Source organism: Anarhichas minor, unplaced genomic scaffold, assembly GCF_050575085.1.
Source record: "Anarhichas minor isolate MPS153535 unplaced genomic scaffold, ASM5057508v1 ptg000074l, whole genome shotgun sequence".
NCBI lineage: Eukaryota > Metazoa > Chordata > Actinopteri > Perciformes > Anarhichadidae > Anarhichas > Anarhichas minor.
In genome coordinates this window covers 4,186,654-4,201,737 of record NW_027466520.1, presented here as the reverse complement: position 1 = coordinate 4,201,737, position 15,084 = coordinate 4,186,654, and positions in this window count along the sequence as shown.

Below are 15,084 nucleotides of genomic sequence, written 5' to 3'. Positions count from 1 at the left end.
AACCACAGCTACTGTGCCTCCAAGACATTTGAAAGCTCGTGGTGCTAAATAACACACTACAGTCCAATTCATACTATCTGTTAGCTTCTACCGTGTAGCTGGTCCTGAGAAACGATGGCCTCCACCGTGCTAAAGGTGTAACTGATGCGATCAGCAGTGTTCAGTGCCAACACCTGGGCAATGGACTTTACCAAGCGCCTGCCACAGCAACAGGGGTTCATTTTGCAAGTTTAGTGTCAGTTATTTTGTGTGTTTGTTTGCATGGTTAATATTGAGTTATTGGTATTTACTTGTCTTTATTGTAGTCATGGGTTCTGTCCTCGTTAAAACGAGGTTGTTCAAATGGTTTGGCCAGCCAGTATATATGTTTCCCTCAAGTGTTTTCTCTGTTTTCTGAGGTTAGTTTGTTGAATTAAATTACTCTTACAGTTTTATTAAACACTTGTGAACACTATACTCTATACAATGCAGAATAAACCTAGCCCATTGTTGAACCTTACTTCCTGACCCCTGGCATGACGGGATCTTTAAATGAGCGTAATTATACGAGGCAGCGAATATATTAAAACTCTAGTAATGATGATGACGCAGATAACAGCGAGGAATAAAGTTTGCAACACAATTTCAGTCTCTCAAAGACAAGTTACAACTCCCTCAGTTTGCTCTCACCATTAGTCTCACTACGGGCCAACCCGGGAAAGAAAAATAGGAAATAATACAACACTACAAGACCATGAAGTTCAATCTCTGGACATCTCTGGAACATGTTTTCACCCTCACAGTCTCTACCCTTCCTTTTTTACCTCCCTCTTCCAAAAGCGAGGCAGTAAGCCGCGAGATGGATGAGCTGAGCGTTGCAAGGTTTTCCAAAAGCGAACAGAGTCTGACTGCTGCTCTACCTGAGGAGCGAAAACAAAAGAGCCATCTCTACCTGTAGGACTGTGGGAGTCGAGGCTTTGATCTGGACCAGAAAGAGAGAGTAGTTTGATGAAATATTGATGTTCTTTTTTTTAACTGTGTCCTGTGGGAGCTCAGTCTGCTCTTAGGATGTGTGTGCTGATGCACAATACTGCTCCATGCCTCGCTAGATGAGAATGGACTTGTCTACGCGGCTCAAGGAGTCTTATCGGTCCAAATGGGCCTAATGATGACCCCCCACTCGGGGCCTGTATCGGTCAGGGACTTTTTTCTTTTTTGCTTGATCAAAAGAAGAGCTACTTTTAATCAGTCAACATCAATTGCAAAATACACACACAAGTGATGTGAGAGTCTGACAGCATCTTTACAGGATCTTCACAGCAAAGCCTGCACATGACTTAAATCTGTATTTGGTGTTGGATGAGTAATTGTTTGCCCTTGAAACAAAGGTGCAACAGCTTTCAGTGTACATGTTGTATACTTTAACATGTGCACTCATAAATGGAGAATGCCTCCCTTAAAACGCATCAGCTTGGACTTAATTTGACCTAATTTGATGGTAAAGGTTTTTTTTAAACGGGCTGACGACTTGCAAATGAAAATGTATCACCTTGAAATAACTCTAACAAATAAATAAACACTGGAAAATGTGACTCTTTTTGGCCCAGTGTATAAAAATATCAAGGCCTTGTTGAGCCCAAATCGGACCATGTAATGTGATTTCAACTGGCTGCTCGGAAACTTTGATTTGAGTTTGTATGAGTGACCCACATTCATCAAGCAACAATGATCTCCATGCCAGAAAAAAAAAAAAATCTGAATATTGATAATTGCCCAGAGTGCTTTTGTCTGAAAGTTAAGAGGCCAACACACTACAATCAAACTGGAAAATAGGTTGAAAGATGAGGGGGGGGGGGGGGGATTTATCAGCGTCCCATGCTCACGTTCATACACAGAGATAGACGGCGGGCATAATGACTTCTGCGGGGGGAAAAAGCAGAGCGATTATTTAAACTTAAAGGAGAAAGAGGCAGAGAAACGGGTCGAGGGGGGGAGGAGGGAGGGGTCTGAGGAGGAGCCAGGGGCAGGAGATAGTCTGGGAAAGGTCTCGCGTTAAAGTGGAATTAACATGCCTTTCCATTGGAGTCCATTAGATAATCATATTCATACCACACAAGGCTCCAAACCCTCTCTGTTTCATTATTCCCTTTTAATCCAGCCTGATAAGGGGGTGCAGGCACATGAAATCCCCACGGGATGTTATCACGGGGAAATTGCTTAAATAGCCCAAGTGGATACAGTTTGGCATTTATTATTTCTGACGGATTCAAAATAACTGCAAATATCCTTTTCTGATTATTGGGGGCTGAGAGTCTTATCAGTCATTCACACTAATGGGCCCACTCAAGCCACCCGATACCTCCGGCGGGGGGGGGAGGAGGGAGGGAGGGAGGGGAGTGCTGTGTTTAGTGTCCTGAATGTACAAGTGTGTACACAAGTGCGTACAGGTACAGTACATGTGAGAAGAAGGAGAGGGAGGAGGAAACACCAGCATGAACGAGGCAGAGGGAGACCTTTTGAGCTATATGTGTACAGCTTAAGGATGGATAAGAGTGGACTGCAGAGGTCACGGAAGGTCTCCTTTGTGGTGTGTTTGTTTGGTCCCAAATCTCTGGTCCTTGGCAAACAGGCCCAGTGTGAAGGTGCACTTGTAGTACTTAGATTAAGAGCAAGTAAAACACTTTGAGAGCAAGTAAAACACAAAGTGCTCCTTTGTGGGTTGAGAAATTCTCCTACGAAACCATTTAAAAACTCACTGAATTATCTGAAAATGCACATTAAAAGATGACAATTGGGAGATAAATGGTTTTCAAAGGACAGCGACTAGGACACCAGATCAAGATCAAAAAGTGTTGAAGTAAATCTTTCCTTATTTTGTTTCCACCATCTTGAACTTGGACGTGGAAATGTGGAAATATTGATATACAATGAACTGACTGCCCTATTTGATTTACATCTTAAAGGGTCGGTTCACCAGAAATACAAAAAAAAAGCTATCAAGCCATGCATGTAGATTTAGATTTTATTTGTCCAGGTTTTGAGATATACTTGATCAGGTACAGTGAGCTTTTATTCTTTGTGACATTATACTCGAGGTATTTTGTCTTTTTCTTATTAAATAGCGTGCAACATTTGCATTTAGACTTGGCCACTCAGAGTAAGATTATGAGATGCCAGTGAGAGAAAGTGACAAAGTATAATTTACTCAAAGAACTGTACGTAAGTATACGTTTGAGGTACTTCTTATTTAGTTGAGTATTCCCATTTCATGTTATTCTATATTTATATTCCACTACATTCCAGATGAAAATACACACTTGACTGCTTTAGTTACTGCAAGTCAGGATTTTACATATACAACCTTAGGGTGAAACATTCGGATAGAATAAAATCCCCAACAATATATGTGTAAGTCAAAATGATCTCCACCATGACTGCCTTATAATGCTGCTTACACATTTAGAAATGAGATATTATGTATATATGATAAACATAACACTCACAGCGACATTCTGCATAACAAGTACTGCTCCTTGTTATGCATAAAGTATGTTCTCCTGCCAATATACATTTTCAATGCAAGACAGTTATTTGCTAGGTTGTAATGAAGTGAAAGACCTCAACACCAACTGAAGACACGTCCAATGTCCCTTTATCTTAAAGCACTGCCTCTCTGCTGTGAAAGACGTAGCAGCCTCTGTCATTTCTCTGTTCCTGCAGCCAGTGCGTTTCCAGCAGTCACATCTGTGTGGATATAATATGCCTATTCTGCCGTATCCATTTCACAGTGACATCTGTCCAGCGGCGAAGAAATAAAGGCAAAAATCCAAATGCCTACACAACATTCTGCCAAGTATTGATTTACTGTTACTCGTGTAACATACGTGGACACACTGAGCACCACATATTATTTCTGTGAGATCATGGAAACACGCTCTGTCAGTTGGTCATTCTCAAAAAAAAAAAAAAAAAAAGAGCACAAGACGCAGATGTTGATCTTCAGTGCACAGCATCTATTGTTGATTGTGCTGTGAGGGAAGAGTGACATTGTGTGTGTGTGTGTGTGTGTGTGTGTGTGTGTGTGTGTGTGTGTGTGTGTGTGTGTGTGTGTGTGTGTGTGTGTGTGTGCTTGTGATTGGTTATCGTGTGTGTGTGTTTTTTGAGAGCATGCCTGAGTGAGTACACCTCCCTGTCTGTAGATCTCAGGGTCTGGAACAAACAGTAGTTCCTTCTTAATTGGGGTGAGATCTGGGGCTTAAAGGGGGCCAAGAAGGGACCCGAACCCCCTTTTTTTTCTCCTCCAGAATCGCTTTGGCAACAGAGGTGCTTTTGATGTGTGCTTTGGCTCTGCGAGCCTTACTTTGGAATATGTTCTTGGGAGACCATTGGTTACTTGCCTCCAGGCAGAATCTCAATCCCCAGGATCCTGGCCCTCTTTGATGAAATACTTTCGGGAGCCGCTAACCCTACTGATGCCCATGTGCACCCCCTCCTCCCTCCTTTACCCTTATGTTCTCCCCCACCTTACCCCCACCTCCACGTTCCTCGGATTCTCTTTGAGAGATTCATAACAAGGACTTTATCTCTGTGTAGTCCAGGCCAGATGAGCACCGCCTGACAAACTGACAGGAGAATTAGTCGTGTCTTACAGAGCACCTTTGACTGTCTCCTCTCTCGGCCCGTCTTCCTGTCGTCATGGACACATGCATTTTCATTGTATTGATACTGATTCATCTCACAGCTCATATTCCATCATTGTGCATGTGTTTTTTTGAACTTCTAACATTAAATATTACGTCTCGGTTATAAACCTTTGTGCTTTTATTTTGAGATTTTATCTGTATCTGTAGATTTATTGATGAATATAGAAACTATTTGAGTTAAAGCACTGTAATATTTAAAATGGCTCCTCAAAGACTCATCCTAGTCGTCCAATTTTTACATTGAAAATCCATCTTCATACTCGGACAAAATGTGATTAAAACATTTGGGGGTTTATTGATGACAAAGATGTTGACAGTTGTGACAGAAGATCTTAGGCTCTGATTGATTAAGGCACTAATTAGTCAATGCAGACTTTATTTGCATAATAAGCGTTAGAAAAGTGATTACAAAACATTATTTTTAAAACATTAAAAAAAATCCTTTTTACAGACTTCTTTATTTGCCGCAGCAGCTAATTGGAAGTGTGTTACAATCAGGATAAATACACTAACTGTGACTTGATGCACTTGACCTCTCGGCCACACACACACATTCAAATCTTGGTTAAGCGATTAACCGGTGATTTTCCTCTCCAAACTCCCACCTCTTCATTGATTGAAACAGCACTCTAAAGACCTTTCCTACCACATCATTTCCCTGTATATTGATTATGTATATTGATTATAACCTAACCCTACAGGAAGGCTTCCCTCTGCTTTACCGCAGCATTAGCTATCACTCTGACGGCTGAGCCCAGGAGACTATTTTAGCTCTCGTAAATCGACAGCTTCAAATATGTGAGCTCCATAATGTAAATTGGGGTTTTTAAGGTGGATATTTGAGAAAAGGGCCTGTGCAAATTTAATTTAACTACTAATATAAAACGTTACATTTCACCTTATATACACTATAATTACAAAAGAAATCCACATATCTTCATGTTACTATTCTCACAAGCAAATGAATCAAAAGAGTTGTCACGATGCAGGACTTTCAGCAATATAATAAAAAAATAGACATCATGATTTAATGCAGACATTATGCTGAATGTATTGTCACATATTAGTCTATATGGATTTATGTAAATGTGCACAGAGCAACGTATTTATTGCTCTCCTTTAAACTTTTGTGAAAAGTGGCAGTATTAATATAAAACAGAGTCCTAGAGTCTTTGATGTGATCCATTGACTACACAGTTTAATACAAACACTCATAACTAAGTTATATGGTTAGACAAGGAGAAAATAAACAGGGAGATAATGCCAAAGATTTTCAACATCTAACTTTCTTGTCAGTGTAAACACATTTTTTCCCTGAACTTGGATCAGTAAGACACTTCCAAATGTGCTACAAAGGCCCATAAGGAAGAGAGAGAGGTGGGTAAACTGAGTAATGTGGGCGTATGTACCATGAATTGTAGTGTTAGTACTAACTAGGATTAAAGTAAAAAAAAAAATATGTTGGTTTAAAGAAAGAAAGAAAGAAAGAAAGAAAGAAAGAAAGGGGTACCGAAAATAAAAAAGGAGGGAGGCAGTGAGGAAAGGAGGGAGCAATCCGAAGGGAGGAGTCAAGCGAGGGAAGGAGCAGCTGGAGTCCCACACTTCGCCCTCTCTCTTCTCCTCGAAAAAGCGCACTAAATGTAATAACAACTCTCCATGCGCTTCTCTGACGCCTATGTTGGTTTTACGCACATCTGCGGTCTGCTATCGGCAGATTGTATCGGCAGGCGGTGGTTGTACACAGAAAACTGTGAGAAGGAGGAGAAAGACGGTCAAGAGGAAAAACTCTGGCAGCGCCGCTTTGGAGTTGGAGTTGCAGCGTAAAAAAAAAAAAAGTCCCAGGCAACTCCTGAGGCACATCTGCAACTCAGGCAGACAAGAAGCCGAAGAAACAAGATAAAGCACTTTTTTTTCTCCCTGTGAAGATAAGAAAAAGTCAAGAATTAGAGGGGGAATCACCCAGAAAGAAGTAAGTAATCTATTTTACGCACAGGCGGAACATTGTTGCGCTCATGTGCCTACTTTTAAAGTTTATAGGAGCCGTTTGTGAAGCAGCAGAGGTTTCACGTTTCAAAACGATGGAACTCCATACGAGTTCAGATGTAGACATGAAAGTGGATTAACGGAGGAAACACTGGTGCGAAACACGATGAAAGCTTCGGTCTGGGATCCCCCAAAAAAAAAAACAGCCCGAAAATGCAGCACAGCAGACTTGTGTTACACTTGGCCTGGGTGTGTGATTTATGCTCTGTGAAATAAGTGTTGGTTGTTAGAAAGCCCGGATGGCACACTTTACAACTATCCGACAGACAGATGTGCATTTTAAAACTAGTTTGAAGTTGCATAAAGTTAGGCAGTTATGGAAAACTCGTTTTTTTGGATCTTCGGTGTGTTATAAGACTGAAGGAACACGTGCATATCTGTATGGAGGTTTGAACTGAAACTTTATAAACTTCTGCAGACATGTAACTTTATTGGACTTTTGCCTAAAGAAACGCGCGTGGGGTGAGAGGGGGGGGGGCAATGCATATGTATGTGCATGTGTGATCATATTTCAGGGTCTGTTATTGATTTAGTTTATTCTGTTCAGAGTCTGAAGACGCATTGAAACGTTCACATAAACATATAAAAACACATTTCTTCATCACTAGTTTTTTTTTAGTATTTTCAAAACTTAAAAGTCAAGTTGAGGCCTTTTTTTGATAAAAACAGGAAATATTTGCACTGCAAAAAAACAAAGTTTATTCTAACAACTCATTCAGTTTTGCATTGAGCTGACATTTTTGAGTGAAATTTGCAATGTGTCACTGAGGTGAAATGTGCTCTTTCATTTTATTTAAGTGTCAGTATCTGCAAACATAATCCAAACACTGAGAAATAATTATAAATTATTATGTGCTTCACTTTAAACAATAAAAAGACAAATGTGGAAGGAAACATTGTAGCGTGTTTGAAGGCATGTGCTCAGAGAAATTTAAGCCCATTGCAGGGGGGTCTGTGGCCCTGCAGGTGTCCATGTGGGGAGTTTTATGGGGCCCCGAGCTAAATTAGAAATGGTGTGAAGTCACTATGATTTAGTTTATTAGAATTCACTGGATTTATCACAATTAAGAATGGGCAAGAAGGACTAATACAATCACAGGTTTGTCACATTCAGAGACAGCCCTTCATTTAAAAACAAAATCAACACTAAAATAACAAACTCTCACATGGGCTTGTTCAGGGTGAAAAAAAGGAAGTCTATCAAACAGAAGTCTGTATTCATTTTTGGGGGTCTGGGACATGAAAACGTTTGCGAGCCCCCGAGCCTCCACATGTGCGGATATTTGTTTGAAACTTTCCCTCCTGTCCTCGCCAGCTGTTCCACATTTTATCTGCTTGTCTGCTCTCGGGTTTCATACAGACGACGAGGGTCCGAGGTGCTCAGCCATGCGGTGCAGCTCAAATCCTCCTTCTTTTTCTTTTGACACTTGGCAAATTATTAACGGAGGTCTGGCCGCCTTGAGACGGAGTAGTGATGGAACACACCTAATAAGATGTTTAACAGCACAAGTTCACACAGATAAAAATCTCCTTTTAGCTATTTTTACGAGGCGCTTCCATCATTCATCTTGGCTGTGGATTTGGCTTTGAGCAGAGGTCTTGGTTACATTTGTCTAATAAAATAAAAAAGGAACTGTCACATGAGCTGTCACTTGATATGTCCCTTATTTTATTTATGATAATAAAATAACATTTCACATAGGCCTACAAGTAGGAAGTGAATCACTGTCATGCCAATGATTCTGCTCAGTTAGCAATGAAAAGAATGAACAGACGCTTCAGGCCTCATATTTTAAGCTTAATATTTAATATTTTAAAATGACATCATGAGAATACTTTGTTATTGCAATTTTCTTTATTGCGATAAAACAAACAGGGCTGTACATTTCTGCCCTATATGTTTGGCTCTTTGTGGATTATTAATAATTTTGAAATAAAACTGATCATTAAAAATACCATATGATTGTCTCTATATCATTTTTATTTGAGGCCAAAGAATTAGGATGGCATCTCATTTTATTTGTATAAAAATACAAGATATGATACATTTTCCACGAGCCTTAAATTAAATGTAATTAAATCAAAACTCAGTGACCGACTGATGAAAGAGAAATCTGTGACGTTTTAGGATTTAATATTCAGGGGAACAACTTTAAACACAACCATGTTTAATATCCGTCTTTAGAATGTGATATATAATAAAACATAAAACAGCTTCATATTAAGGAAAAAAAAGAACAATGCTATTATTAGTATTTATGAATATTGTAGAAGAACAGAAAATGTTTTTGTACTATTACATTTTACCTCAAGGAAACTACCAGAGGGGGAGGGGGGGGGGGGGGGGGGGGGGGGGGGGGGGTACTGATTTCAAACAGGTGCACCTTTACCAAAAAAAAAGAAAAGAAAGGACGTTGTCTCATTATGATGCAGCAGCGGTGATGAATGCAGCAGTGTTTAAGATGCTAATCTGCTGGAATGAGATGCACAACTCAGAGCCACTCGCCTACTGTAGCCAGCAGAGATGCATCATAGAGCCGCTCTCTGCTTCCTCCAGCTCCGCGCGCGAGGATCTCGCTTCCCTCCGCGTGAGTCAGTCCGTCAGATAGCGGCCGCAGCACATTGGTTTATCTCAACTTGAAGCACTCCTTAAAGTAAAGTTATGCATAGCGACGCAGGCCCGGCTCACCCGTGACCTGGTGACCTGGCAGAATAAGGGGCTGCCGTGTTAATGCAGGGAGATGACATGCTATTAGCTTTTTGAGGTATGGCCCTCTCCTCTTTTTAAGGGCCTTGCATTCACAGCTTAAAGCAGGTTCTGTCCTCGGCCCTTTTTACACCCCGCAGGAATAATACCTGTTATCAGGTTTGTATGCATGAGGCCCTAATGAGGTGTGTTGTTGTGCTAATGCTGCGACATGAAGCCCTCAAAGAGGTGGCAGATGTTTTGTTAAAACGACGGTAATGTGAGGAAGTTGTTTTTTCTTCAAGATAATGAGAACTGTAGTTTATTTTTAGTGTTAGCTCGCTTGCCCTGCAGGTTTTTCTGCAGGTGTTGTGTGTTACAGGAACCGCAAAAGAGGTGTAAATACGTTTTAAAACACACAGAAATAAGTGGAAGTTTGGAGTAATTCCCTGTATAATATGATTAGCTGTTGCTTCCCTTGCATGTAACTCGCGTAGTTGAGTAGATGGACCCCAAAAGAAAATCTCTCACTTTGATGATTTAGTACTTTGATATGTTGACATTAAATGTAACAGACACAGTGGGGAAAGAAAGAGGACAAGTCAGACAGAGGTAGTGATTGAGGAAAAGAAAAGAAAAAAAGGCTGTGCATGAGAGCGGGTGGAAATGTGTGTGCGTGTGTGTGTGTGTGTGTGTGTGTGTGTGTGTGTGTGTTCGCCAGTGCGGTTTGCGAGGAGTGCTATGAAAAGTTGGGCTGAGATGGCAAACCTGAAAAGCGTCAAAATGTCTGGATGCATTTGCGTGCGAGCAGAGACAAGAAGGGGTCTTCGGGCTCGCAAGGGCTTCTCCTTGGCCTCCTAATCCCCAGGCCCAGCCATCCCTTCAGGGCATGCCTCAGATCTGGCTCTCTGGCTCTCCGCGCGGACGACCCAGCTCCGCCAGCAGATTTAATATGCTATGTGTTCCTGCTCCCCCGGCTCCCCTCCACCTCAACCATCATTGTCCCAGAGCGGGACCCCCGCTCCCCGCTTCAACGAGCCTGCTAAAGGCACCTTTCAAGCCGGGTGATGTCTTTGGATAAGGCGTACGAGGATGTGGGGAAAGTGGCGATGAAGAGGGCGTGAGACTCGAGATATCGCACAGTAATTTTAGATATGTATATTGCACACATCCAGGAATCTTAATGCACTTGGGGCTTTTGCAAACAGCATACTGACACATTCATACACCCCGCCGCACTCAAAAGTGCATGCATGTACATGTAATCTGCTGCTCATTCACACTTCTCTTTCTCTTCCTCCGTTTCTTCTTCCCTCGCTCATACACATGCGTGTTTAGAATTTATTTAGTCTTTTTTTTTCTTTTCCCCTCCCTTGTGGAAGCAACTTTTTTCTTTTTTTTTCATTTGTCTGAAGAAATACGAAATGGGAGGGAAAAAAAGTGGGAGCTCAAGTTGCCTGAGCAGAGGGCTGGGAGAAGGCTGGGTTGTTTTCCATGGCTCTGGCCTGTTGGAAACTCCAACTGGACCTGACAATTAGTCTGGTCAACTGCTCTCCCAGAGCGAGGCACCGAAAACGGCCATAAAAAAAGAGGGAAAACAGTAAAGCAAATTTGCATCAAGTGAGTTGAATTAACGATCGATTAAGTCGTGTTTGACTGCTTAACATAAGCCCCGTTGTGGGTCGTGGTCAATTTTTACTGCAAATACGCTGGTTTTGTGTGCGAGAATGCAGAGTGTGCCAGCAAGCGGCCGTGTTTTCTTTCTCACACACTTGAGGAGAAACAGGACAAGTCACGCCTGCATGTGGGCGCCGCTCATCCCCTCCTCTGTTTGCTGTAGCCGCCGTAAAAACGTCTTTAAGTCTGCGGTGTGAAGTATGACAGCAAGAGGTGAAGTGCTTTGGGTTTTGGGGCCCATTTGCTCGTGGGCTGCGCGTAAAGTTGAGCTCCTAAAGACACAGCGTGTCCCGGGGCCGGGGGCTGTTATTGCACATGTGGCATTGTGTCAGCTTTGACGGGAGCCGGTTGTGGCATCCGTGAGGGGGTCTGTGCTTTTCTCGGGCCGCGGCGCTGATTGGGGGACAGATGAACTGGCCGCTTGCTGTGAACAATGATCTGTCACTTACCCCTGCCTCTTGATGTGTGAAGCCATGAGTCAGGCTCTGTCTGCACCGAGATACACCAGTACGTACACTCTCCGTGCAAATTATCTGAACTGAAAAACGCTTTTCTGTGCATTTTTTCGAAACAAAACTCCTGCCCTCACACCAGTAATTAAGTTATGCATTGTCATGCAATAATGCTCACAATGTGCACCCCATGTGTTTGCAATCCCATGCTGCTTAGTTGTCTTTCAGTGGGAGTTATCCCTGAGTATTGCTGCATCCTGGAGCGCAGGTCAATGAGGGGGTCTATTGTTTGAATGTCAAATGTAAATCCCAAGGTTAATACCCGAAAGAAGCACATGCCCGGACATTCTCTCTCCTCTCCAAACATGTTTAGATGAGTACCTCTTCCCCCACTCTGCTCCTTCATTTCCGTCTGCTGCGGACTTGGGGCAAGTTGGAAAGGGAGTGTGTGTGTGTGTGTGTGTGTGTGTGGAGGGGGGGGGGCATACCGTATAAACCCCTCTAGTGTGTTCTTCTCAGCAATGAATGCTAACAGACCCTGGCTCTAATAATGCCTCATCTTGGAAAAACAAAAGGGGGAACTCTACTATCTGAGCAAATTTCTGTCCCAACCTGAAAGAGCCCTCCTTTTGACAGCGGAGCATTTGAAGACTAATCGTTTTTTCTCATGCAAAGCACGCTGTTTTAAGAGCCCGGGCTTCGGAAAAAAGAGAGGGGGCTGTGTTTTAACAATACTCCGCAGGGAGTGAGGAACAGGGTTCGGGGAGGGGAGGTTGGGTTGAAGGGGCGGGGGTATTCCTCTCTCCTTTGCTCCTCAGACAAAGCCCAGTTCCTTTCAGGGTTGCATGGGGGGTAGGGTGCATGAGGAAGAGGAGGGAGCATCCAAGAGTTTGAGTTCCTTGAAAGAGAAGGACTCCAGCCGGTTTTCATGACAGTTTGTCATCATGGCTCCTCCACCTTGCAGGAAAAATGTAGGTCCGGCCTTGCAGTGACAGGCCTGGAAAGAAGTGGGCCCCGAGAAAATTTATAGAGAAACAGAAATATTAACGTGTACATGGGGCCCTAAAACGGCTTTGGCTATTCCTGCCAGACTTGTGTTTTTATTAAGAGGGGTCGACATGCTTTGGAAATATATCTTATTCATGAAGAAAGCCAGGTTAGACTTCCCAAAGAATTCATTATATTCCCCCAGATGCGGCTTTGCGGGTTGCAGCCGTCCCTCGGAGGACGTGGAGCGTGGAGCGCGACATTGTAAAGCCTCCCTCAGTGGGCACGGGAGTGCGAAGGGTTCCATTTGTCAAAGGTGCTGGAGTCTTTTTCCCTCCTCAACACTTTCCCGGCTCAGTCTCAAACTCATTGTCTGAGCCAAGGCAGGACATTAGTCACCGCAACACCACGGGAGCCCGCGGGGCTAAGGACCAGCGCTCTGGAGCCCGGGCTGGGACAGAGGGGAGGAGAGAGGGGAGAGGGAAGAACGGAGGGAGGGAGGGAGCGAAGGATAAGGTGAGAGAAGGGCAGGAAAGGAGGAGGAAATGTGGGGTAGCCGGAAAGTGAGGAGGAGAGCGCAGAGTATGTGTGTGGGAGAGGGAGAAAGACCATGGGGGGGTTAGAGGGAGTGGAGTCTGTAGCTCTACCTCAGGGCTCAGTACGTAAGCCCCTGTCTACCCCCCAAAGCTGCTTTCACAAAGAGATTTACAAGACAGGTCTCCGGTGTGCTTTGCTGCACTGCATTATGACTGAGTGAGTGTGTCAACGTGTGTGTGTGTTGCTGAAATGGACCTTTTTTATTTTCAGGACTTGTTTTTGCATCATCTATGCAAGAAAGATACTCACCTAAAATTACCCATCTGGGCAGGTCAGACTCACAACAGCCCCAGTGGAGGAGTGTGAATAACCTATTCCCCCTGGTGGCAGGGTGTGTGTGTGTGTGTGTGTGCATTCATGTGTGAATGTATTTCACAGATTCACACATACAAGGGATCCTGTTAGCTTTTGGAATTATTTATAAAGCCTGGCTTTTGTGTGGCGCTCTAAGTCGCTGTCTCCTCCCATTACTGCCTATGACTCTACCTGGGCTTCCCTCAGCCAGCCTCCCAGCACAAGGAACTGAGTTTGGTGTTATATCGAAACCCTTTGCAGCCACTAGTTTCCTGAGAGACTCACTTTCTTTTCTCTCTCTCTCTCTCTCTCTCTCTCTCTCTCTCTCTCTATATATATATATATATATATATACTGGCTAAAGATCTGCTTCTCTGGAAAAATAGTGTTCTCATTTAGAAAGTCATAATCTGTGGAGACAATCTATACACTTCACAGAGACACACAAAGTTATACCGACCCATCCCATATGGCCCTGATTACCCTATAATCCAGGAAAGTTTTTTTCCCCCCTTTTTCTTGCACGGACCGAGCCGGGTGAAGGTTTTAGTGTGTTTGAGATGGTTTATGCTAATGTTGCTTTTATTGAAACAAGCTGGGATGTGATTATAGTCCTGCTCGGTGCATACGAGCGGTGAACTGCTCTAGTTTCCCTTATCTCCCTCTGGCGTAGAGATCAATGCAAACCAGCTAACGCGGGGTAATAAGCCATTAGTACACACATTGTTGGAGAGATTTACATACATCGACCGGCGAACTGATAAACTGGGTTCCGTGTCCTAGAGGTAAGAATTATTGTGTGTGTGAGTGATTAGCTGTGTGTGAACCGTCGCCGGGTGATCTCTTCCCTCCGACTGCCAGTCCTGTGTGATAGGTGCCAGATTGCGTAGCTGGGAGCCAGGTTGTCTCTGCTTGTCAGGGGAGCAGGGGTGGAGGAGGGGAGATGTGAGGGTGATTACACTGTACACTGTTCCTCTGATCTGATTCATCACTAACCGTCTCTCCTGCAAAGGCTGAACTTATTATCCCTGTCTCAACTTCCACCGTGGAGCCAGCTGCTCTCCATGCTTCCCAATTAACCCCAGGCTCCCGTCAAACGCTCCAATTAAGGCCTCCTCCTCCTCCTCCGCAAATGTATTTGCCTGCGTTAGCGGGGGCCCGACTCCGGTTGGGATGCTCGAGCGTGCGGAGAGGAGTGAGTGAGTGAGCCGGCAAGCGTTGAGCATGTTTGTTTGGTAGCTGTCCTAAGCGATGGTGTTACAGCTCCCAGATTTATTCGAGGCGGGGTTGCAAACAGCTGAAACGAGTAAATACGCCCAGATGTTTGGCTCCCTCGCGATCGAGTCGGCGGGCCTGAGGGGGGCCGCCTGTCTAATGACGGTCTTGTTTTTAGGGGGCCATTTTGTGACTGTGCTCTTTGGAGTTTATGGGAAGTTTTTTGTCAAACACTCGGCAGCGCTGTGAGGTTTATGGCATCTCATTCCAGCGCTGTGTGGCGTGCTATCGTCTCGGTATTTGAGTTGCGTGAGTCGTTTCTACTGGGAGAGTGAGTGAGTTTCTTCCCAACTCAGCCTTTCAAAATCCCCCCAAAAAACTCAGCTGCGTGTTTCTGATGAGCAACAGCATGCGTGTGTGTGTGTGTGTGTGTGTGTGTGTTTCGGAGTGT